Source organism: Microcebus murinus, chromosome 4 (genome assembly GCF_040939455.1).
Source record: "Microcebus murinus isolate Inina chromosome 4, M.murinus_Inina_mat1.0, whole genome shotgun sequence".
Classification (NCBI taxonomy): domain Eukaryota; kingdom Metazoa; phylum Chordata; class Mammalia; order Primates; family Cheirogaleidae; genus Microcebus; species Microcebus murinus.
Window position 1 is genome coordinate 24,040,001 of NC_134107.1, and position 23,686 is coordinate 24,063,686.

The 23,686-nt window shown below is 36.3% G+C and overlaps 1 protein-coding gene across 1 annotated transcript in view; it reads right to left on the minus strand.

The window, feature by feature from the left end:
• Positions 1 to 23,686, minus strand: part of HSD17B12 (hydroxysteroid 17-beta dehydrogenase 12) — a 153,669-nt gene that overhangs the window by 75,600 nt on the left and 54,383 nt on the right. The window lies entirely within an intron of this gene.

Sequence of the window (23,686 nt, forward strand, 5' to 3'; positions counted from 1 at the left end):
CAAAATAAGTCATAATCCAAGGCAGCTCCACATGTAAGGCCACCTTGGGGAAAGGTCCAGGATGAAATTTGGGAAAAACTGTACCACAGGCACATGACAAAGGCATGAAGTCACACAGGAAAGAAATGAGTAATGTATTAAAGAGCCATCCTGAGCCAAAGCATTCAAGAGCATTCGTGTTCCCTATTCTAGTGACAAGGGTCAAGACCGGTGATAAATAATGTGGCTGCAGTTCTAATCACCCATATCTGGGTCTGGAATGACACACTGACCGCTGCCCTATATATCAGAGGGTCTGGTGACACTGAGCAATCTAGGAGCTCTTACTCTCTCCAGTGAGAGTCGGGCCCACCCTTTGTCTCTGTTCCAAGAGAGGAATGGAAGAGGGAGTCACTGGCATCAGACATTTAGTTTCCTGGTTTTTCACTACTATAAACACTACTGTGTTGAACATCTTGTGCATAAGTCTTTGTGCAGTTAACTAGTTTTTTCTCTAGGATAAATTTCTAGAAATAGAAAGGTCAGATCAAAGGATAAGTGTATTTATGGGATTGGGTACAGAAGCAAAGGGTATCAACTTTTACTTTTTGTTGTTTTTTTTTTGAGACAGAGTCTCACTTTGTTGCCCAGGCTAGAGTGAGTGCCGTGGAATCAGCCTAGGTCACAGCAACCTCAAACTCCTGGGTTCAAGCAATCCCGTTGCCTCAGCCTCCCGAGTAGCTGGGACTACAAGCATGCGCCACCATGCCCGGCTAATTTTTTCTATATATATTAGCTGGCCAATTAATTTCTTTCTATTTATAGTAGAGATGGCGTCTCGCTCTTGCTCAGGCTGGTTTCAAACTCCTAATATCGAGCAATCCTCCTGCCTCGGCCTCCCAGAGTACTAGGATTACAGGCGTGAGCCACCACACCCAGCCAACTTTTACTTTTTACAGTCCTACACAGTTTGAATTAAGTGATTTCAGAAAACAAGCTTTATAAAAACAAATTTTATAATTTTAAAAGAAAAAAGACTTCCTTTGGTTAGGATTCACTTCCATGCCTATAAGAACAAGAAAGAGAGCCAGACTACAGGTAGTAAAATATATAAAGTAGCCAGGTGTGCTGGAGACGCCTGCACATAGGAAAAATGTTGGAAATGTTCACCCACACACAGACAGGGGGAGCTGGCCAGAGCTATCAAACAGTCAGGAATCCTGGCAAGGCTGCTCCTGCCATGGATATGGAGGCACTAAACTCTTTGTTTGATGCCCTGAAACCGTCAAACCCTCTGGGTGGGGACGGCCTGGTCATGAAGTAAGCTTCTGATTTTATTCTGGCTTCCCTTGTACATCTGCCAACAGGGACCTGCACTACAGTTTGAAATAAACAAAAACCAAGTATTCAATTCATTTATCAACATATAAAACTTGGTTTCATGTAAGTTCACCCTTGAAAGACATGTTCTCTCTCAGTATCCTGACTAAATCAGGTTTTAAGGCCTGCAAAGTTTTATACCAGTTCCTAAATCTTCATTAATTCTCCAGGAGCTCCTTTTGAACCTAACTGTGGAATTTAAGCTTTCTGACTTGGGCATGAAGGCACATTGACTCTCCCTCCCACAACAAGCTAGTGCTCTCTGCCAGCCCTCATGAGTGCATCACTACACAATAATTCTTTAAGATGAGAATTTTTTCAGCAAAGAAACTACCTATTCCAAATTTGTTAAACTGGTGCAACCTTCTGTTTAAATTCCTATGTCAAATCCTAGTGTGCAACAAGATAATCAATGGATCCAATCATACAACTTATTGAATGCTGAATCCTTAAGAAGTGAATTTCAGGGCATAGTGGCTGATACCTATAATCCCAGCACTTTGGGAGGCCAAGGTGGGAGGATTGCTTTGAGACTAGCCTGGGCAACATACGGACACCCTGTCTCTACAAAAAAGTATAATAATTTTTTTAAATGTTTAAAAATAGGCTAGGTGTGGTGGCTCACACTTATAATCCTAGCACTTTGGGAGGTTGAGGCTGGAGGACCTTGAAGCCAGGAGCTCAGGACCAGCCTAGGCAATACAGCAAGACCCCATTCTCTATAAAAAGTAAAAAAAATTTAGCCAGGCAAGGTGGTACGTGCTTGTAGTCCCAGCTACTCAGGAGGCTGAGGCAGAAGGATTGCCTGAGTCCAGGAGTCTGAGGTGGTAGTGAGCTATGATGACACCACTGTATTCTAGCCTGGAGAACAAACTGAGACCCTTTTTCAAAATAAAAAAAGTGAATTTTTATTTGTTTTTGCTGTACTTTTTGACTATTTCTATGCAAAAAATGAATATATGGAATTTTTTAAATTGATAAATGTCACAAAATTTAGTATAAAATATAATGTACCATTAATAAATTCCATGTCTCTATATATGTATTTTCAAATTTTTAAGAAGTCTCGTAGTTTAGAGGAAACCAATTCATAAACCCTAAAGATAATAATAATTATCTAAAGGTAATTAAGCCAGGTAGCTTCTTTTTTTTTTTTTTTTTTTTTTTGAGACAGAGTCTAGCTTTCTTGCCTAGGCTAGAGTGAGTGCCGTGGTGTCAGCCTAGCGCACAGCAATCTCAAACTCCTGGGCTCAAGCGATCCTCCTGCCTCAGCCTCCCGAGTAGCTGGGACTACAGGCACGAGCCACCATGCCCGGCTGATTTTTATATATATATATTAGTTGGCCAATTAATTTCTTTCTATTTTTATGGTAGAGACGGGGTCTCGCTCAGGCTGGTTTTGAACTCCTGACCTTGAGCAATCCACCCGCCTCAGCCTCCCAGAGTGCTAGGATTACAGGCGTGAGCCACCGCGCCCGGCCAGCCAGGTAGCTTCTTCATAGTCAACAAACTGTTCTCTCAGCCAATATTCTTCTGTAGCAAAATTCTGTAGCAAAATATCCTTTTTTCCCTTAGAAGCTTCAATAATGACCACGAAGCTTCAATATCACTTCCCCAAGGAGTTCCCTTGAAAAGTAAGGACCAATATTTTTTCTTCCTTTTATCCTCTCCTATTCCTCATTATTAAATGCCACCAGCAAACAAGAATATAACACATTTCATTGGGAGGTTACATAAAGCACTTCTTATAGAGAGTTTTGCTTAAAAAAAGAGAAGTTTCTAAATCTATTCCTTCAAAAGATTAAGATAATACATATGAGATGATATCCAGAGCAGCCTAATTTGTGTATAATTACATACTATATGTATGATACATACATATATTACATATGTAACATATGATAATATCATACACACAAGATGACATGCTGAGCAGCAGGGAGTATATGAAGCAATATGATATTAAGTAAAGGGGAAGGGGGAGGGGGATTGAGGGATGGGAGGGAGCAGATCACCTGTATCCTGCTACCAATACCTCCCATGAAATCTCAGAGATTTTATCTCAAATAACCAAGTCAATAAAATTATTTTGCAAATGTCAATGGATTTCCAAATTTCTTAAAGTGGCAGCCAATTGGGATCAGAAATGGGGAAAGAGGCAAGTTTTCTTTATCAGTAGCATAAAAAGCAGAAAGATAAACAATACTCAGGAATACTCCTCGAGCATCCTACCCAATGGGAGCTAGTGGTGCATCATGTGGAAGATGTTTTGCAGACTGTCGAGGGCAGACAGCTGTTATATTTCTCATTGTGCCCCAAGAAAGGAATGGATATATTGTACATGCAAAGACTAATATTTAAGCTTTCACTTTACATTCAAAAATTTCTCAAATATATTCTTGTTTGATCCTTATACCAATCTTCTCCATTAGCTATAACAGATATTCTTCAATCACAGACGCGAATATACAAGTTTTACACAAATACAGTAGACAGTCAAGAGTCCCAGGTCACAAAGATTCACAGTGGAGGACCCAAGATGACTCTGGGTCTCCTAATGACTAATCCGTGATTACATTATTGCACTCTGGTAACAGTTCTTGGTATTCTAAAGAACAATCTCGAAAAAAAAAACAATGTTATAAATTTATTTCCCATTCTAAAATATTACTTTTTTTAGTTTAGATTTCAGCCCATTTAGGAATCTCAATAACCATTAAAAATGAATAACTATGATGCATTCAAATTAATGCCTATAAATAGAAATGATAAATGTCTATTAGGTTTTCCCTACAGTTTTTATTGCTCACACAGTAGATTATACTACATTCCATGTCCTCTCTACTGCTTTGGGCAGATCTCATTTCACATTCACATATTTAAAGGTAGATGAAGGTAAAGTGAAAAGAAATTCCATCTCATGATTTTGAAATCTATGGCAAGCCATAGATTTTGAAGGTCAAAATCTTTGAGATGAACTTCATTAATTAAACTGCCAAGTTCTAAAATATCCCATCCTCTTTAAAAAATTTGAATCAAGGAAAATAAGCTTTCTACAATACCACAAATAGCTTTCAGTAAATACTTTATTTACATACTCTAAAATGCTCAGTATTTATACTTTTATACCAAAGAGATTAGACAGAAAATATTAAAATTAGTTCAAAAAACAGAAAAAATATTACTTTCTAATAATTTTTATATATTATATGCAATTTAGAGAAAAAGGTGAATAGAATGGAAATAGTAAATAGAAAACTTCAAGAAATAAGTTTGAGTTGCCAAAACAAAGTGGATTTATGAAGCAGAACTTCATAGTGGAATATATACCTCATGTTCACAAAGGACAGAGATGAAATGAAGATTGCTTCCTTTATTGATTGATTGATTGAGACAGAGTCTTACTCTGTTGTCCGGGCTAGAGTGCAGCCGTGGCGTCAGCCTAGCTCACAGCAACCTCAAACTCCTGGGCTCAGGCGATCCTCCTGCCTCAGCCTTTGGAGTAGCTGGAACTACAGGCATGCACCACCATGCCCGGCTAATTTTTTCTATATATATATTTTTTAGTTGGCCAATTAATTTCTTTCTATTTTTAGTAAAGATAGGGTCTCGCTCTTGCTCAGGCTGGTTTCGAACTCCTCACCTTGAGTGATCCGCCCGCTTCAGCCTCCCAGAGTGCTAAGATTACAAGCGTGAGCCACCGTGTTAAAAAGCATTCTTACAATTATTTTGGTTCAGAGAGCTCTCTGGATCAGGAGCTACCGAATGATCCCCCGCAGGCAGTGAGCTCTGTAGGTGGGCTCATCCAAACCCAGGTTCTATCACTGTTTAGCAATGTGATCCTGGGAATATGTATTAGTTTTCTATTGCTGTATCACAAATAAAACAACATTCACTTATGGTCTCACAGTTTCTGTGGTATAATTGGCTCCTCTGCTCAGGACCTCACAAGGCTGTGATCTCATCTGAGGGTCAAGCCCCTCTTGTAAGTTCAGTGATTATTGACCAAATTCAGTTCCTTAAAGTTACAAAACTGGGGCCCTCTGCTCCTGGAGGCCTCCTGCTATTCCCTGACACAGGAACTTCCCCACAATGGGGCAATTTGCTTCTTCAAGGCCAAAAGAAGAGCATTTCTGTTGCTTCAACTCTCTAACCTCAAGGAAGATTTGGACCCTCTTTTAAAGGGCTTGCCTGATTGGATCAGGCCCACTAAAGATAATGTCCCTTTAGATTAACACAAAGTCAAATGATTAGAGACCTTACTTATATTTGCAAATTCCCTTAACCTTTGCCTGGGTTCATTCCTATCACCTGCCTGGTTTCTATATGCATAAGCATCTCTGACCTAGAATCTAAACAGATCCCTTGCATTCTATGCCCAATTTACAACAGAGAAACAGAAAAGACAGGCATATAGTAAAATACACTTTATGAAGACATTTAATGCTTAACTTAAAAAAATAAAAGGGCAAAAGGCAAAAAAATAGACTTTTCTATGACATTTTCAAACAGTCAAAGGAGAATAAGCTAAGGAATCCAAATGCAGTCTAGGAGAAACGTTTTATAGGCATCACATAAAAGAAAAATTTGAAATTTATTCCTTCCAGACCATTAAAAAATTTACACTGCATTATAGAATTTACATGTTAATGATGTGTCAATATAGGTTTATCAATTCTAATATATGTACCACTTGATGTGGGATTTTGATAGAAGAGGCTCTGCATATGTGGGGACATGAGGTATATGGGAAATCTCTGTACCTTCTGTTCAATTTTTCTGTGAACTCCGACTCCTTTCAAAAATAAGGTCTACTTTTAAAAGAAACAACCTACAGGCCAGACGCAGTGGCTCATGCCTGTAATCCTAGCACTCTGGGAGGCCGAGGTGGGCGGATTGCTCGAGGTCAGGAGTTCAAAACCAGCCTGAGCAAGAGCGAGACCACACGTCTCTACTATAAATAGAAAGAAATTAATTGGCCAACTAATATATATAGAAAAAATTAGCCGGGCGTGGTGGTGCATGCCTGTAGTCCCAGCTACTCGGGAGGCTAAGGCAGCAGGATTGCTTGAGCCCAGGAGTTTGAGGTTGCTGTGAGCGAGGCTGACTCCACGGCACTCACTCTAGCCTGGGCAAAAAAGCAAGACTCTGTCTCAAAACAAACAAACAAACAAACAAACAAACAAAAAAAACCCAAAAAAAACCTACAAAATATTTTTCAAATCTGGCAAGACAAAAAGTTCTTAATATTCTTCAAGAAATTTCTGAACATTTTCAAAATGGCTTTTCCCCACAAATCACAGAAGAATCTATTAACTTAAAACCCATTCACAAAAAAGATTAGAAACAGCTCACATTCCCATGATGCTCTCATGATGAATAGAATCAAGAAAAAATAACCACTTCTATGGGTTTATTCTCCATTCATACAAGATCACACGCTAGTACATAGACATTTTACATGGTTTTTAAATATATTAATATGCCTAAAAGGCAGTGCAGTAGCACTTGGTTTCATTCATCTACTATAAGCAGCTGCATTGTATAAAAGTCCAGAGGCAATGTTGCTATGTAAAATGATGATTTAAGTAACATTAAGCTCTTCTTGCAAAAGCTATCTTGTAATTGTGCCAAGAGAAAATTCAATTAATAATGTTTCAGCATTTTGTGAATGGGTGGTAGAAAGAAAGCAATGCCATAAAAATGACAAAAATATTTTAGTGCATGATTTGCATAGATAGCACATGCCAACTTATATGAACACACCTATCTGAGTTCTATTACATTTTTAAAAATCAACTTTTAAGCAATAACAGGGGTGAGGAGCAGGGGGATTTTACAATGACTTATTTTCTAACTAATGCAGTAATTGCAGCATATTTAGTCTTCATCAGTAACATGATCTTTAAAATGTACTTTATTAATATCTCCCCTCTCTATTAACGGCTCACCAGTCAGAACCATGCCAAATGAAGGCAAACTTCTAGGTGAACCAATTTATAAAAACTTTCTTCTTAGTACTTCTTTTGCTGTATCCCAGAGGTTTGGCTTGTTGTGCTTCCATTTTCGTTTGTTTCAATTAGTTCGATTTTTAAATTTCCTTATTAATTTCTTCATTAACGCTTCAGGAACATATTGTTTAATTTCCATGTATTTTTAGAATTTCCGAAGTTCCCCTTGTTATTGATTTCTAGTTTTATTTCATTGTGGCCAGAGAAAATACTTGATGTGATTTCAATTTTTTTTTAATTTTTAAAGACTTGTTTTGTGGTCTAACATATGGTCTATCCTTAAGAATAATCCATGTGCTAAGGAGAAGAATGTGTTTCCTGCACTTGGTGGATGAAATGTTCTGTAAATATCTACTAGGTCTATTTGGTCTATAGTGCAGATTAAGTACAATGTTTCTTTGCAGATTTTCTGTCTGGACGATCTGTCTAATGTTGAAAGTGGGGTATTGAGGACTCCAGCTATTATGGTATTGGGGTCTCTCTTTTTAGCTTTAATAATATTTGCTTTATATTAATACATGTAGTTGATGCAGTGTTGGGTGCATACATACTTAGAACTGTTATATCCTCTTGCTGAATTTACCCCCTATCATTATATAATGACCTTCTTTGTCTCTTTTTATAAATTTTGTATTGAATCTATTTCATCTGATGTAAGGATATCTACTACTGCTCTTTTGTGGTTCCCATTTGCAGGGAATATCTTTTTCTATCCCTTTATTTTCAGTCTGTGTGTGTCTTTATAGGTGAAGTAAGTTTCTTGGTGTTTGTTTTTATGTTTGTTTTTTGTTTTGAGACAGAGTCTCACTGCGTTGCCCTTAGTAGAGTGCTGTGGCATCAGCCTAACTCACAGCAACCTCAAACTCCTGGGTTCAAAGGATCCTCCTGCCTCAGCCTCCTGAGTGGTTGGGACTACAGGCCCACGCTACCACACCTGGCTAATTTTTAGTAGAGATGGGGTTTTATTCTTGCTCAGGCTGGTCTCAAACTCCTGAGCTCAAGCAATCCTCCCACATCGCCTCCCAAAGTGCTAGGATTATAGGTGTGAGCCACCCACCATGCCCAGCCATAAGTTTCTTGTAGGCAGCATATAGTTGGGTCTTATTTTTTTATCTATTCAGCCATTCTATCTTTCGATTGGAGAATTTAGTCTATTTAAATTCAATGTTCTCTTTTCCATTCCTTCATGAAAAGAAAAAGAAAAAAAAAATTAAAAAAAAAAATTCAATGTTATTATTGATAGGTAAGGACTGACTTACTGCCATGTTGTTATTTGATTTCTGGTTGTTTTGTAGTACTCTCTTTCTTCCTTCCTAATTTCCTTCCTTTCTTCCTTCCTGTCTTCCTTTGTGGAAAGGTGATTTTCTCTGGTAACGTGTTTTAATTTCTTGCTTTTATTTTTTGTGTATGTACTATAGGTTTTTTGAGTTGAGGTTACCACGAGGCCTTCAAAAAACATCTTATATCCAGTTATTTTAAACTGATGCTACTTAACTCTGATTACAAAGAAATAATCAAGCAAAAAGAAAGCTAAAAAACTCTACACTTGAACTCCATCCTCCCCACTTTTGACGTTGTTTCTTTTTATATCTTTTTATACAATCTATTTCTTAAAAGTTGTTATGGTTATTATTTTTGATAGGTTTGTCTTTTAGTCTTCCTACTCAAGATATGGGTGGTTCACACACCACAATTACAGCGATAGAGTATTCTGTATGTTTGTGTACTTACTGGCATTTCTTGTAGGACAGGTCTGGTGTTGATGAAATCCTTCAGCTTCTGTTTATCTGGGAAAGTCTTTATTTCTCCTTCATGTTTGAAGAGTATTTTTGCAGGATATAACATTCTAGGATTAAGGTTTTCTTCTTTTAGCTCTTTGAATATGTTACACCACTCTCTCTTGGCCTACAAGGTTTCTAGAGAGAAGTCCTCTGCCAGACGTATTGGAGTGCTTTTATACGTTATTTTTTTCTTTTCTCTTGCTGTCCCCCCAAGGATCCTTTCTTTATCGGTGATCTTTGAGAGTTTGATTATTAAATGCCTTGAGGTAGTCTCCTTAAATCTGCTAGGTGTTCTATAACCTTTTTGTACTTGAATATCAATATGTTTTTCTAGGTTTGGACAGTTCTCTGTTATTATTTCTTTGAATAAACTTTCTACCCAATCTCTCTCGCTAGCTCCTCTTTAAGGCCAACAACTCTTAGAGTTGCCCTTTCAAGGCTATTTTCTAGATCTTGTAGGCATGCTCATTCTTTTTTAATTTTTTCTCTTCTATGTATTTTTATATAGCCTATCTTCAAGCTCATTAATTCTGTCTGTTCCATCAATTCCACTGTTGAGAAACTGATGCATTTTTCAGTTTTTCAACTGAATCTTTCAGCTCCAGAATTTCTGCTTGACTTTTTAAAATTATTGTAATCTCTTTGTTAAATTTCTCTGATAGGATCATGAATCCCTTCTCTGTGTTGTCTTGAGGTTTACTGAGCTTCCTAATAAAGACAGCTATTTTCAACTCTCTGTTGGAAAGGTCACATATCTCTGTCACTCTGGGATTGGCCACTGGTAGCTTATTTAGTTCATTTGGTGAGGTCATGTTTTCCTGGATGTTCTTGATGCTTGTGAATGTTCGTCAATGTTTGGGCATTGAAGAGTTAGGTATTTACTTTAATCTTTGCAGGCTGGGTATGTTTGTACCCATCCTTCTTGAGAAGGTTTTCCACATAGTCAAAGGGAATTGAGGTTTGTGATCTAAGTCTTTGGTCACTGCAGCTGTATCAGCACTGGGCATGCCCCAAGCCCAGTAATGCTCTTGCAGACTCCTGGTGGTACGACCTCAGTGTATTTGGGTTAAATACCAGAGAATTCTCTGGATTACCAGGCAAAGTCTCTCACTCTTTTCCCTCACTCTCTGTGCTGGGCTGCTGGAGTTGGGGGAGGCAGGACATGGGCACTCCCTTGTGGCTACCAGTGCCACATCATACCATGGGTGAGAAGCCATCCCAATCTCACCCAAAGCCCATGGTGACTGTTGCCTGGCTGATGTTTATTCAAAGCCCAAGGGCTCCTTAGTCAGTAGGTAGTGAATCCTAATGCCCAAGGACTGCAGTCTGTGTGGCCTAACTGCCTTTCAAACTTATTCTGGGCCCCAGGCCACTTTCATTAGCTGATAGTGGAACTAGCTGGAACACAGGTTTCTATCTGTAGGGTGGAGGATTCCCCTTCCCCTCCGGCCTGGGCTGCTCTAAAACCTTCCTCAAAGGGTACCACCTGAATTCTGCCCTGTGTTATGTTCCCCTGTGACAAGGCAGCACTGAGTTCGAAGGCAAAGTCCCACAATCACGTCGCTTTCCAAGCTCCGAGCACACAGATTCTCTCTCCACATGGCACTGGCATGGTGCTGCCGGGTGATAGGGAAGGGGTAGTATAGACAATGCAAGACTGTCTTTCCTGTCCTCTTCAGTGCCTCTTTCCTTGATATGATGTTAAAACCACATACTGTGATCACTCATCTGATTTTTGGTTTTTATGAAAGTGCTCCCTTATATGGAAAGCTGTTCAATTTGGTGTTCCTGTGGAGACAATGATCACTGGAGGGTTCTGGTCAGCCATCTTTCTCCGCCCAGTCCTCAATTATTATTCTCACATATCCTTTCAATGATCCTACATGGAAAGCTGTTCAATTTGGTGTTCCTGTGGAGGCATGATCACTGGAGGGTTCTGGTCAGCCATCTTTCTCTGCCCAGTCCTTAATTATTATTCTCACATATCCTTTCAATGATCCAATGATAATAACTCTAATAGGCAACCACACTCAGAAATAGTTGTGCTGTAAATTAGTTTATTTCTTATTCTTTTGATGTTATATAATTTCTGACATTATATTTTTGGAATGTACCTTCCAAAAATTACCATTCAGTTACCCACGTACAACATTTAAAGTATATTTAAGAGCATGGAGTAAAGGAGAACACAGCATAAGATGCCAAAGAAGATCTGGACTCTGTCTACCTCTACCATTAATTAGGTATGACTTGGTCTCTCAAACTTAGTTTTCACATTTATAAAATGAGAATTTTAATCCATCAGTACTGTGGTTTCTAAACAGAGATGCCCTTTAAAATCATGTGAGGAGTGTTTTTCAAACTACATAAGCCTAAACATGATTAAACATTCCACAAAAGTGAATATATTTACATTTGTGGCTTAATACTTTTATCAGAATCATGTTGCAGAGTGATTCCATCTTAGATTTTGTGTGTCTCTATAGCATTAAACAGAATGAAGGCACAATAAAAGCTAATTCCATATCAAATTTTTTCTACTAGTAGTGACCTGATATCATTAAATATTAATTCTATTGGTTGTTTTATAATAGCAAAGGAATAAGATAATTCAACATTTGTGAAAATTCCTCTTGGTTTTAATGGATTTATCTTCTTTTTGATACTAGTATTAGATATAGTAGTAGGTTATTTAAAGCACCTAAATAATTGGTTTGTAGTTATTTTAAAGATTAGTATGTAACAAAAAATGTTCATTTAATAAATAATGGTAAAATGAAATTATCAAAACAACTGATAATTGACAAGAAAATACATAAATTCACTTGAAGGAAAAATCAAGTTCAAGTGAATCTTTTCAATAAAAGTTTCAAAGTAATTTCTCTCCATGATGAAAAAGGAAGCAATCCCTACACAGAACTACTAAACTTTATAAATGTTTCCAAGAATATTATAATTTACAATTATCCACTTAGAATAACAACCTCAAATTACAATTATCCACTTAGAACAACCAACAATTTACAAGTGGGAGGAGAAACACTAATCATCTACTTAAATGGTACTCATTTCATAATACCTTGGTCCTGCATTTCCCAACCAAAAAAGGTGTTTTTTGCACAAAAGTCACTGAACCATCGATAATCCAATTAGAAAGACCACTTACTGTTTTAAAGAAACTATACATACATAGGCAAATATGTTAATTAAGAGGTACAAGCTAGTGTCTGGCCATGGTGCAGTACGCTCCCACATGCCTAATGCCAGCTGTAGAACAGCAACATTCAAGCAGCTGCCTTAATTGGAGATGCAGACCAACACATGCTAATTTAGCTGGGCCAACTAATTGGTAGGTATGCTACATTTCTAACAAAATATCCACCCATATTACAGATGTTGTTCTTTACCAGAGTAAATGATTGGTAACAAATAGTAATGAAGCTGAAATAAGCTACACTTGGAGAAATTGTTAGTTGGACGCTTTAAAACAGGGTCCGACAGTAGCTTAGAAAACCATGTGTGCCAAAATTAGGACATAAGCTAAATTTCAAAAATATTTTTCTGTGCAAAATTAAGCATACAGTGAAGTTTTACAACAGCTCTTCAGTCACCAAAACAATACTTTCTAAGTGCCCACATTCTTCTCCTAAACCAGGCGTCCTCAAACTATGGCCCTCGGGCCACGTGCGGGTGTTTTTGCCTGTTTGTTTTTTTTACTTCAAAATAAGACATGTGCAGTGTGCATAGGAATTTGTTCATAGATTTTTTTAAAACTATTGTCCGGCCCTCCAATGGTCTGAGGGACAGTGAACTGGGCCCCTTGTTTAAAAAGTTTGAGGACCCCTGTCCTAAACCATGCCAGGCCTGGTTCAAACAAATGCAAAAGTATTGGGTACTTTTCTGTCTTTAAAGTCTGATGAAGACCAAACATCTGTAGACATGTGCAAAGATATAATAATTGTATTTAGTAGCAAATCTATTATAGTCAAAAAAAAAACTAGAGGGGGGGCTTCTTGTTCCACCCGCAGTGTAACAGAGACTAGATTTACTCTTTTGCCTTAAACTAAAAAACTTGACATCATTTGACTAGCATAAAAAAAAATACTGGACAAAATATGTGAATGATGGTTTTCAGATATTAGAAAACAGGCAATGCAGGGAAGCAATCCCTAAGAGGAGGAAAACAAATGAGGCGAGCCCTATGAATGCTCTGGTTCATAGCCTGGTGGGATTTTCTAGACCATGATGAAGAGAGGAGGAACTCACGTAGAGCCCCGCAGTTCACCCTGAGTTGAGAAATTAGTAGGCAAAACATTAAGACAATTATTATTGGTATATTCTACATGTTCAAGAAATTAGAGAGTAATCGTTTTAAGAAGAGATAGGAAGATATAAAAATGGCCTAAATTTTTACATATAGAGAAAAAATACAATGTCTAGATAAAAAATACACTAACAAGATTAATAGCAGATTAGACACTGCAGAAAAAAGGTTAATGAATGTCAAAGCACATCAACAGACACTACTCAAAAACGAAACAGAGAGATAAGAAACCAACAGAAAATTGGAACACAATGTGAGAGACAACTTCAATCAATTTAGTATGTGCTTAACTGAAGTCCCAGAAAAAAGGTGTGAGACAGAAAAAAAAAAATTTAAAGAACTAATTGCCAACATTTTTCCAAATATGATGAAAACTATAAACACATAAATTTAAGATTAAGAAACTACAAGTAGGGGAAACATGAGGAAAACTATACCAAGAGGCAAAAATAATAAAAAATCTTAAAACCAGTGATAAACAGAAAAATTTTGAAAGTAACCAGAGGAGAGAAAAAAACCCACATTATGCATGGTTATAAAAAGATAAGAACAAAAGAAAACTTTTTGTAAGAAACAATAAAAACCAGCAAAGCAGTGGAAAAGTAAAACAAAACAAAAACTGCCAACCTAGAACTTTGTACCTAGAAAAAATACACTTCAAAAATAAAGGCTTTTTTCAGACATACAGAGAATTCAATAACAGCAAACCAGTTTGTAAGAAATGTTAAAATAAGTCTATTAAAGAGGAAAAACAAACAATATTCCTGATTGAAATCATCTACACAAAGGAATGAAGAGTATCAGAAATGGTAATATGTACATAAATATAAAAGACTTTATAAAAGAAAGATATATAATCAATAAACCATGGAAGTAACTAAAATGGAATTATACAAAGCATACAATCAATCCAAAAGTAATGAAAAGAAAATTTCCAGAAAATAATGAAAAAAGGAAAAAGAACAGATGGGACAGACAGAAAAAAAACAAGGAGCAAATGGGTAGAATTTAGTCCAGTCAGCTCAACAATGACACTGAATGTAAATGGTCTGGACACCCCAATACAAGGACAGAAATCACTAATTTAGATTAAAAAAAAAAAAAAAAGCCCAACTTTATGCTGCCTACAAGAAACACATTTTAAATATAAAGTACTTACAGATTTAAGGTAAAAAGATATACCATGCTAACACTAATCAAAGAAAGCTAGACAAAGTAAATTTCAGACAAAATATTAATAAATTTCAGAGCAAAGAATATAACCAAGAATAAAGAGGGCCATTTCATAATAACAAAAAGTAAATTCATCAAGAGGACATAACTCAAAACGTTAATACGTCTAATAACAGATAAATACAAAAATTGTAAAAGACAAATCTATAACTATAGTTGGGAGTTTAAAATTCTCTTCTCACAATATTTGATGGAGAAAGTAGACAGAAAAACAATAAAGATACAGACTACTTGAACAACACTGTCAACCAGCTCTCTCTTTTAAATTTAAAAGAGTCCCTGTTCTGGATAGTTTGTAGAGACTTATAATTTAAGTGCTTATTTAAGTCTAAGAAGAAAAACCTGAAGAATTATCAGAAAAGGTCAAACTTCTGACAATTTAAATGTGCTAGAAATCTCAGAAAAATCATTCCTCCACAGAAAGGCCAGCTCAAACAGTGATAGTTTAAAAAATTCAAACAGATGTTTGGCCAACAATTTATAGTTATTTTAAAATGTACTAATACCAGCACTGTAGGAAGCTGAGGTGGGAGGATTGCTTGAGCCCAGGAGTTTGAGGCTGCAGTGAGCAATGACTGTGTCACTGTACTCCAAGCCTAGGCAACAGAGAGAGATCCTGTCTCTAAAAATAATAAAAAAAGTACTAATATAAACTTTTGAAACATTTTAATAACTGGTAAATAAATTCAGAGTTATATAAGAATCTAAGTTTCATATAATACTTCTAATTAACATAAATCTTCAGCCAAATTAGAACTGGTTTGATAATTTTAATTTTTAAAACAGCTATATGTCTTTTTTCTGATCTTATCACAGTATGAAATATAATGCCAGTGTGACATTTCATTCTTTGAACTTTTAAATTTTCTACATAGGTTTTACCAGTTAGACATATTATCATTGCTTCAACAAACTATTTTAAGTTGTAAGAATTGATGTCTTTATAAAAGGCTTGACTCTTCTGAATTCTGAACAATGTCCAAATCATTTGAACGTAATAACTCTTCCCTCCATGTGTGGAAAACTTTCAAAACTTTCTCTGACAAACATGTTATCAGTAACAATTGTGTTTCTCTACAATGTCAACTTGAATATAATTTCTTAACTGACTTGATTCTTAACTGACCTTAAGATACCATACAAATATAGTGAGTTAAATAAAGAGGAATCTTTAGTTACCTGGACAGTTTCTAAAGATTAAAATTTATGAAGAAACCTCCACTGAGCTCAGGAGTTCGAGACCAGCCTGAACGAGAGAGAGACCCGGTCTCTATTAAAAATAGAAAAATTAACTGGGTGTCCTGGCACAAGCCTGTAGTCCCAACTACTCGGGAGGCTGAAGCATGAGGATCACTTGAGCCCAGGAGTTGGAGGATGCAGTGAGCTATGATGATGCTACTGCACTCTACTCAGGGCGAGACATCAAGACTCTGTCGCAACAAAACAAAATAAAAAAAAAACAAAAAAAAAGAAAGAAAGAAAATTCCAGTTAGGATGGCAAACTCAGTGTGGTATGTGTATTATCTTATAACATAATAACAGAACATAAATTTAATATATTTTACACTAAAGTTGAAATGGTTAACTTGTCATCTAAATATAAGTATAAATGGGTATGTAAAATATATTGAAATTACAAAAAAAGCTTATGAATTACACTGGTTTGCAACCAGTTGTGGAGAAGAAAATTGATCTTTGAGAATATAGTCTTCTATTAATAAGAAAGCTAAAAAACAATAATCTGTCCCTTCAGTATCCAGCTTGGCTAGCAAAGGTTCCTTATCTCCCGAGAACACCCTTACTTCCTAAGAGCCTGTTAACTCTTTGAGCTTTTGTATTGACTTTTGTCATGCTGTTGAATGATCTTTTAACAAAAGTTTGTTTCTTTAAAAGCTACAACTCCTAATAATTATTCTTATAGCTATACTTCACTTTAATTACTGTCATGCTAAACCAGGACTGTGATCATTTCTTGTCTTGGACACCTATGAATTAATGCTTGTATGTTAGTAGAACAACAAGTCTTCTGGCAACTCTTTATGATCCTGCCTTCACAAATTTGGGCCTCAAATTAAGAAAAATAAAATTGTTAAAATATATTTTATACCCAAACTCTCTTCAATGCTTCTCAGATAGCCACTATATAGCACTATTGAGGAAGGAGGATATTAAGGATATCTAGATATTAATATGTAGTGTATTCTCTATATCTTTAACTAGTTCAACTCTCTTATGAGAGTTGCTCTGTTTATCAAACCCACAATGTGGGAAGAGCTATTAAATCAATAAGAGAAGTTCAACATCCTGGTCAATTATAAATAGTCAAGGTATAACTAATAATGAATATGGCTCAACACCTGCAATACTTTTCAAAATGGACAGAAACATATTCATGATCCTATGCAAAGATCAGCACAACTGTGAACAAAATTATTTCTAAGATTATGTTTCTAAGTATAAAATACCCTTAATTGGTGGTACTTTTAAATTGTACTTCATGGAAGTCCTGGGAGATTTATCAATGCCTTTAGTGTCCATAATAAGGTTCATGCTCCCAGGATGATCACTGACTAAATCATATTAATTAGTTCTATATTACACCCCAATAGGGGATTCTATTCTGACATTGCTAATTACTATAATAAATTAACCATCAGTCTTATTAACAGGTGGTTCCTATTTTTCCTTCAAGCTTGTCTAAAGGCCCTGACCATAAACTGGAGGTTAGAAAATTGAGTCTTTAAGAATCACCATCAAAACAGTAATCAGCCTCAGTAAAGTCTGTGTCAGTACTCTTGGCCATTATTGATGCTGCAGAGAATCTACTCATGGGTCAGGTTTCCTTCGCTGTGTAACTCAACATTGTCACCCAGAACAGACCATCAGACAGATTATACCAGGAAACTGAGTCAGTATTTTATGGGTCACTATATTCCAAAATTAAACATTTTATAAAGGCATACTATCGACCAATGCAACAAGAATTTTGCAAGACTGAATGGACCTGATGAGAAAAATTTAATGGTTATTTTGAGAAAGCATCTTTTCCTAATTTTTCACTAACCCTCATTGGGGCTGGCTACATTTCAGCAAATTAGAATGAACATTCTTTGAATGATATGTTGTTCCTACTGATCCCTCAGAATTCAGGAAAAATATTTTCTGGGAAACATTAATATAGCTTATAAACTGTAGCAGATTCTATTTCCCAAATCCAGACTGTATCTTCCAACAGTGTCTCCCCCATCTCATATGTTCTTTGCCAAAGTTACTATGCTACTCCCCCATCAAGAGGTAGAATCTATTCTCCTCCCCTGAAATCTGGGCAGACATGACTGTTTCAACTAACAGAGTATGGCAGCAGTAATGCAATGTGAATTCTGAAACTAGGTCATAAAAAGACATCAGCTTCTGCCAGGTTCTCTTGGAGAGTTCACCCTTGGGGAAGGTAGTTACCATGTAAGAAGTCCCGTTATCCTGAGATGGCCATGCTAGAGAAGGTACATGTATAGGCACTTTAGTCAACAGTCCCAGATGAGTGCAGCTTTCCAGCCATCCTCTGCCATAGCACTAAACCTGTGAGAGAAGCCATCTTGGATCTTCCAGACCAGACCATCCACCAGCGTGAAATAACACTGAGTGACTGCAGTAATTCCATGAGAAGCAAAAGGATTGCCCATCTGAGTCCTGCCAAAGTTCCTGACCAGCAGAATTTGTTAGCATCTAAAATGGTTATTGCTAAATAAAAATTTAAAAAAAACATAAATAAATAAAAAAATAAAATAAAATAAAATGGTTATTGCTTTACCTCAATAAGTTTGGGATGGTTTGTTATGCAGCAATAGTAACTGGAACACATACTAGTAAACTGTTAAAGACGGTGATTGTATAGAAAATATGACATAATATTGATTGTTCTTATCTGTAAAACTAATCAGAACAATGGCCAAATATAATGCAACATGTCTTTATTGAGTTCTTTACTTTACATGGCAATGTAACTATCTGCATTGGCTCAGTAAGAATCTATCCTTCTCCCTACCAGGATTTAATTAGATTAAAAAAAATTTGTAGCCATGACCACGACAGAAATGTTTCAGTTAATGGTAAATCTCATTTTATTAGGCATGACAAGCCCACCAGTAAGGAAAAAGGATTGCACTCTCATATGTGGAAACAATGCTTCAAAGACCTCCCAGAAAACTATTTTTGGATTTGCTCTATGGCTTGTGGAGTCTTAGTCTTATAGGTAGTACAGAATGTCACTTTCTGGAAGGCCAGGAGTATTGACAAATTTGGAGATCTTGGAGTTAGAGGATTCCTCTACAGTTACAGGTACTATAGGCAAAAGCAGAAGAGGCAAATTGGATAGGCTCTGTATCCTGTCCTTGGAATATATGAACTCTAAGGGCAATAAAGATATTTCTGGCATTACAGAAGTGATTTACAAAATATGACTCTAGGGACTGTATCAGATGAACTCTCTAATCTTACCATCATCTGGATCTAGTTTTATTAAACATAAAACAAAAAGGTCCTTATGTGTTTACACTAATGCCTCTTCTTGCCCTTATGAAAATAAAACAGGTTAAATATAATAACATATCACATTAATTGATACCATTACTGTCTCAGAAAATTTTGGAACAAACTTACTTGGTCAACTCCACATCTTAACTGCACAGATTTGATCACAAGGATTGAAAAAGTAGAATGGACATTTTTTACCTTACCCTATTACTCTCTTGACTACAGACCAGTAAGATTTACATTTCTAAAAGTTTTATATATCAAAAGATGAAGCCATAGAGTTATATAGGGCCATTCAAAAGCTTTATACCCTGAGGCAAGTTATAAAAAAGAGTAACATCATGGTTTGATTTTTTTTTTTAAATCAAAGACAGAAACATGGGGTTTTTAATCAAAGCTGATTAAACTGCACCCAATCAGAATTACCAACTAATGCATATCAATAATATGAATTGTAAATATCACCATCTCTATATTCTGTGAGCCAAAAGATGGTTCTGAAAGCTAGTGTCCTTTGTATTATGCTTTATTGCAAATAAAAACTCAGCTCAGCATTCAAAAATTATATATAAGGTTTTTTTCTTTGACAAATCAAAATTGACAAAAATACTTAACATATGAATCCTGGATAAGAATGATAATAAGTTTATTATATGTGTGAGGGCTTTCGCTTGTCTTAATTAAATGGGTGACAGGTATCCTTACAAGGAACTGTAATTTCATCAAAGCAGTCAGTCAATCCTGACAAAGCACTTATCCATTGTTGGTGAAACATTTAGTTCCCTGCTAAACTATATATAATCCATTTAAAATTTGTCTGAAGAACTTTGACATTATGAGTAGGCTACCTCCACATTCAAAAGGAATTACTTCTAAAGACACGAAATGCTGAAGTTTACATGACAGGAGAGTTAGAAAATTATAGCAGCCACAAAGAGGTCCCGTACTTTTCATGGAAATAGGAGGAATGAATTTAGCCCACTGGAGAGAGTTTAAATGCTGGACTGGAAAAGACAAGTTAGTCTAGTTAAACTAACTTGTATGACTTCTGTTTCCTGACTAGACTCTGACTGATAAATTAGTAACAATAGTGGGATCCCAAGAAATAGAACTCAAAGGATTTTTGTACTGGTTTGATTGTGTCCTTAGGCTTAAACATAGTGCCAAGTTCCTTCCCAATGGGAAACAAGATGCTAGTGATCTGTGATGCAGTAAGTAGTATCACGATTAATCACATTAACCCTGGTTGCTGATTGTAAAGAAGTATCTATTGAATAAGTGCCTTGGGACCAAGTGGCTGCTACATTGGAGTCTGGCAGACTGTGGTATGGTCTGGCTTCTTCTGAATGTACTGGAACACTTACAGAATGAACATGATAAGCTCCAGTCATTAAACTTTCAGTTCACATTTACCATGAGAGAATCAGAGAACTTCTATGGTTACCCTAATAAAAAAATTTTATGCCTTATAGTCATAGAGCTTACCTTGCTAACATCAGATTTAAAGGTACCAGTTATAGAATTACAATGTAAGTTGAATTCTACAGATTCACTATGTCTCACATGTGAAAATAAAAGCACCAAATGAGAAAAAGTAAGACCCCGAGATTTGGGATGGATGGTCTCTGCTGAAACAGAGAATCTTGAATTCTCAAGCTACTCTGAGCCTCCCCTGCCAGCAGAAACAGAAATAGCCTGTTCTCCTTCCTGTGTCTGAGGAGATCAGTGTTCCTTGGCTTGAGGATCCTATAACAACCTCACCATAATAGTAAGGGCAGTTTCCTTGCAAAAGAATTCCTTATCTCCTCAAGATCCAGTGCAGCTGGGCATGGGGGAACACACCTGCAGTCTCAGCTAGATACTCCAGAAGTTGAGGCAGGAGGATCCCGGGAGCCCACAAGTTCAAGGCCAGTCCAGACAGTATAGTGAGACTCTGTTTCAAATGAACAAACAAAAAAACCCCAACTCACATCCCTTAACTGCCATCCATAACAGGACTAGATCACAGTACAAAGTCTGATCCATAAACCAATAACTTATACACAAAAATTATCACAAAATTGCTTATTTGTATGGGTAGAAATCTGGGAAATACATGTGGATTCTAAGAGTGTTAGACCAAGGGAAACAGAATATAACACCATATAACACCAGATTGAGCCAAATTTTATATGATTCACGTACCAGAGATTTAGGATTTAAGGCGAACTGAAACTTGCACTCCATGAGCCTATACTTAATGAGACTGGGAGGCCACAACTTGGCTGGCATAACATAGAAGCAGTATCCAAAGGCTTAAGAAAACAGAAATGTTGCAGTAATTTATTAAGTGCAACTTGCACATACACAATCCCTTCACCATGACACCCCAAAGGGGCTCAAAGGATATGGCCTTCACTGAGGCTCCAGCTTCATTACTAGAGTCCCATTATGGGCAAGAGGCCATTAGTCTGGCCCCCTGATGACTACATCAATTGCAAAACTCACCTTGTTGCCACAAAATAAGAACCTCTCTGTTATTAATATTTTCTCTCTAGCTCTTTGTTTCCTTTGTGGCACTCAGTATAGACTGCAACTATTTATTTGTCTGATATTCTGTTTTGCTTTGGGTTTTCTTTACCCATTTGTTTTCACTGTTTCCTCCACTAGAATGTAAGTTCCATGAGAGCAGGGACTGCAACCACCTTGTTCACTATTGTTTCTTGACAGCCTAGCACAGTACCTGGTACATAGGAATTCAATAAAGATATGCTAAAGACATAACCAAAGAAATGAAGAATTAGTCTGTTTTTGTTAACCATTAAATCCTGGTCCTTCCTTCTGGAATAGATGTGTTTGTGAAAACATTATCTTCCCAAAGAGATGATATACAACTCAGTTAAAAACTTATCCTAACTTATACATCTCCTCCGTGCATTTCTTCAACTTAGAACAAACAACATAGTCTGCTGATATGACCTCTTCTACTAAATGTATATTATGCTCAGAAAAACATTTTTCATAATTTTTCACAAGGAAAAATATTCCTTTTAATAAAGGTCAATTCAGTGCCTTTACCATCTGTTCCTTCTTAAAAATGTTTGAACAGGATCCTGTCTTTCTCCAGAATCACATTTCTGCCAACAGTCACGTGTCATAGCATATCACAAGTTAACCAAATTCTCAAATATCATTAAAGTATAGCTTCTGACTCATTGAGCAATTTTTGCACAGACTGTAGTACTTGCAGAAAGTGTCATGAGATTTTTTGGTTTCTGTATCAAGTAGATGGTAGATTCATTCATATAGCATTTCAAAATTCAACATTCCATTTAATTAAAAGTTTCTGTTTTCTGTGTATGAACATTTATGTCTAGCAAATAGTAGTTGCTTTCATTAAGAATCAATTTCTGTGCACACATACAAACACAACATTTTTATCACTTTTAAGAGTTATTCTATACATGACTACAAGTAGCTAACAATTAAATAGTCCTAAGATCCAGGAGGTATGTTAAGTTCACCTACTATCTCAGCAACTCCTTTAGGCTCTATAGAATAGCTTAATTCAAATTCACACCTCAGCAAAGCTGCAAAATACTGTATGTCCTGGCCTTTCAGGGTTGCGTTTACATAGTTGAAACCTTGAATGTTAAAATCCTTAAATGCCAAAGATCCATTGTATATCTACAGATCATATGCTCAGCTCTGTAAAGATCTGTGCTCTCAGCAAGGCTAAACAATTTTTATAAAGATTTAACATACTTATTAACAATATTGAGAATCTTCGATAAAGCTCTGTTCTATATGTAAAAATGAAGTGCACTTATATGTAATCTGTCCAATAGGACCAGCTAAATACTAACAAAAACATATGCTTCACAAGGATGTTGGAGGGGTCAAAGGAGATAACACATATGAACGAATGAATAAATAATAAAGCACTATAGAAATGTTAGTAGTGAGTGGTAATGTTAATAATAATAAAAAAAGAAAGCTTCTCTCATCAGAAAGAATTGGGACAATTTGTTAGTTGCTACTCAGAGAAGTTAGTTAAAACAAGGAGTCATAGAGACATAATACATGTTGTAACCATTTTAATTTAAACCATATATAAATGTATTTCATTCAGCAATCCTCTGTGTAGAGCCAAGTCCTTATCTTTGAGATTGGATCTAGAGACTGGAATTCCATAGTCTTTCCTGCATGCACCACACCCATAATGCATCCTTTATGACTGCAGTTTCAGTTCTTATAAAGTACAGCAAAAAACTTGAACATATATGAAACAATCAGTGGAGCAAATTTCTTATTACATTTTATAAGTTTTTCCAATATTTTATATTTGTCTTGGTCACCACTAATTTGACAGCCAATTTCGGAAAGAACTCATTTTACTCACTTTTTCCCAGAACATTCGACTTAGTTTCTATAGAAATAACTTCTCCTTTTATACTAATGATTCGCCA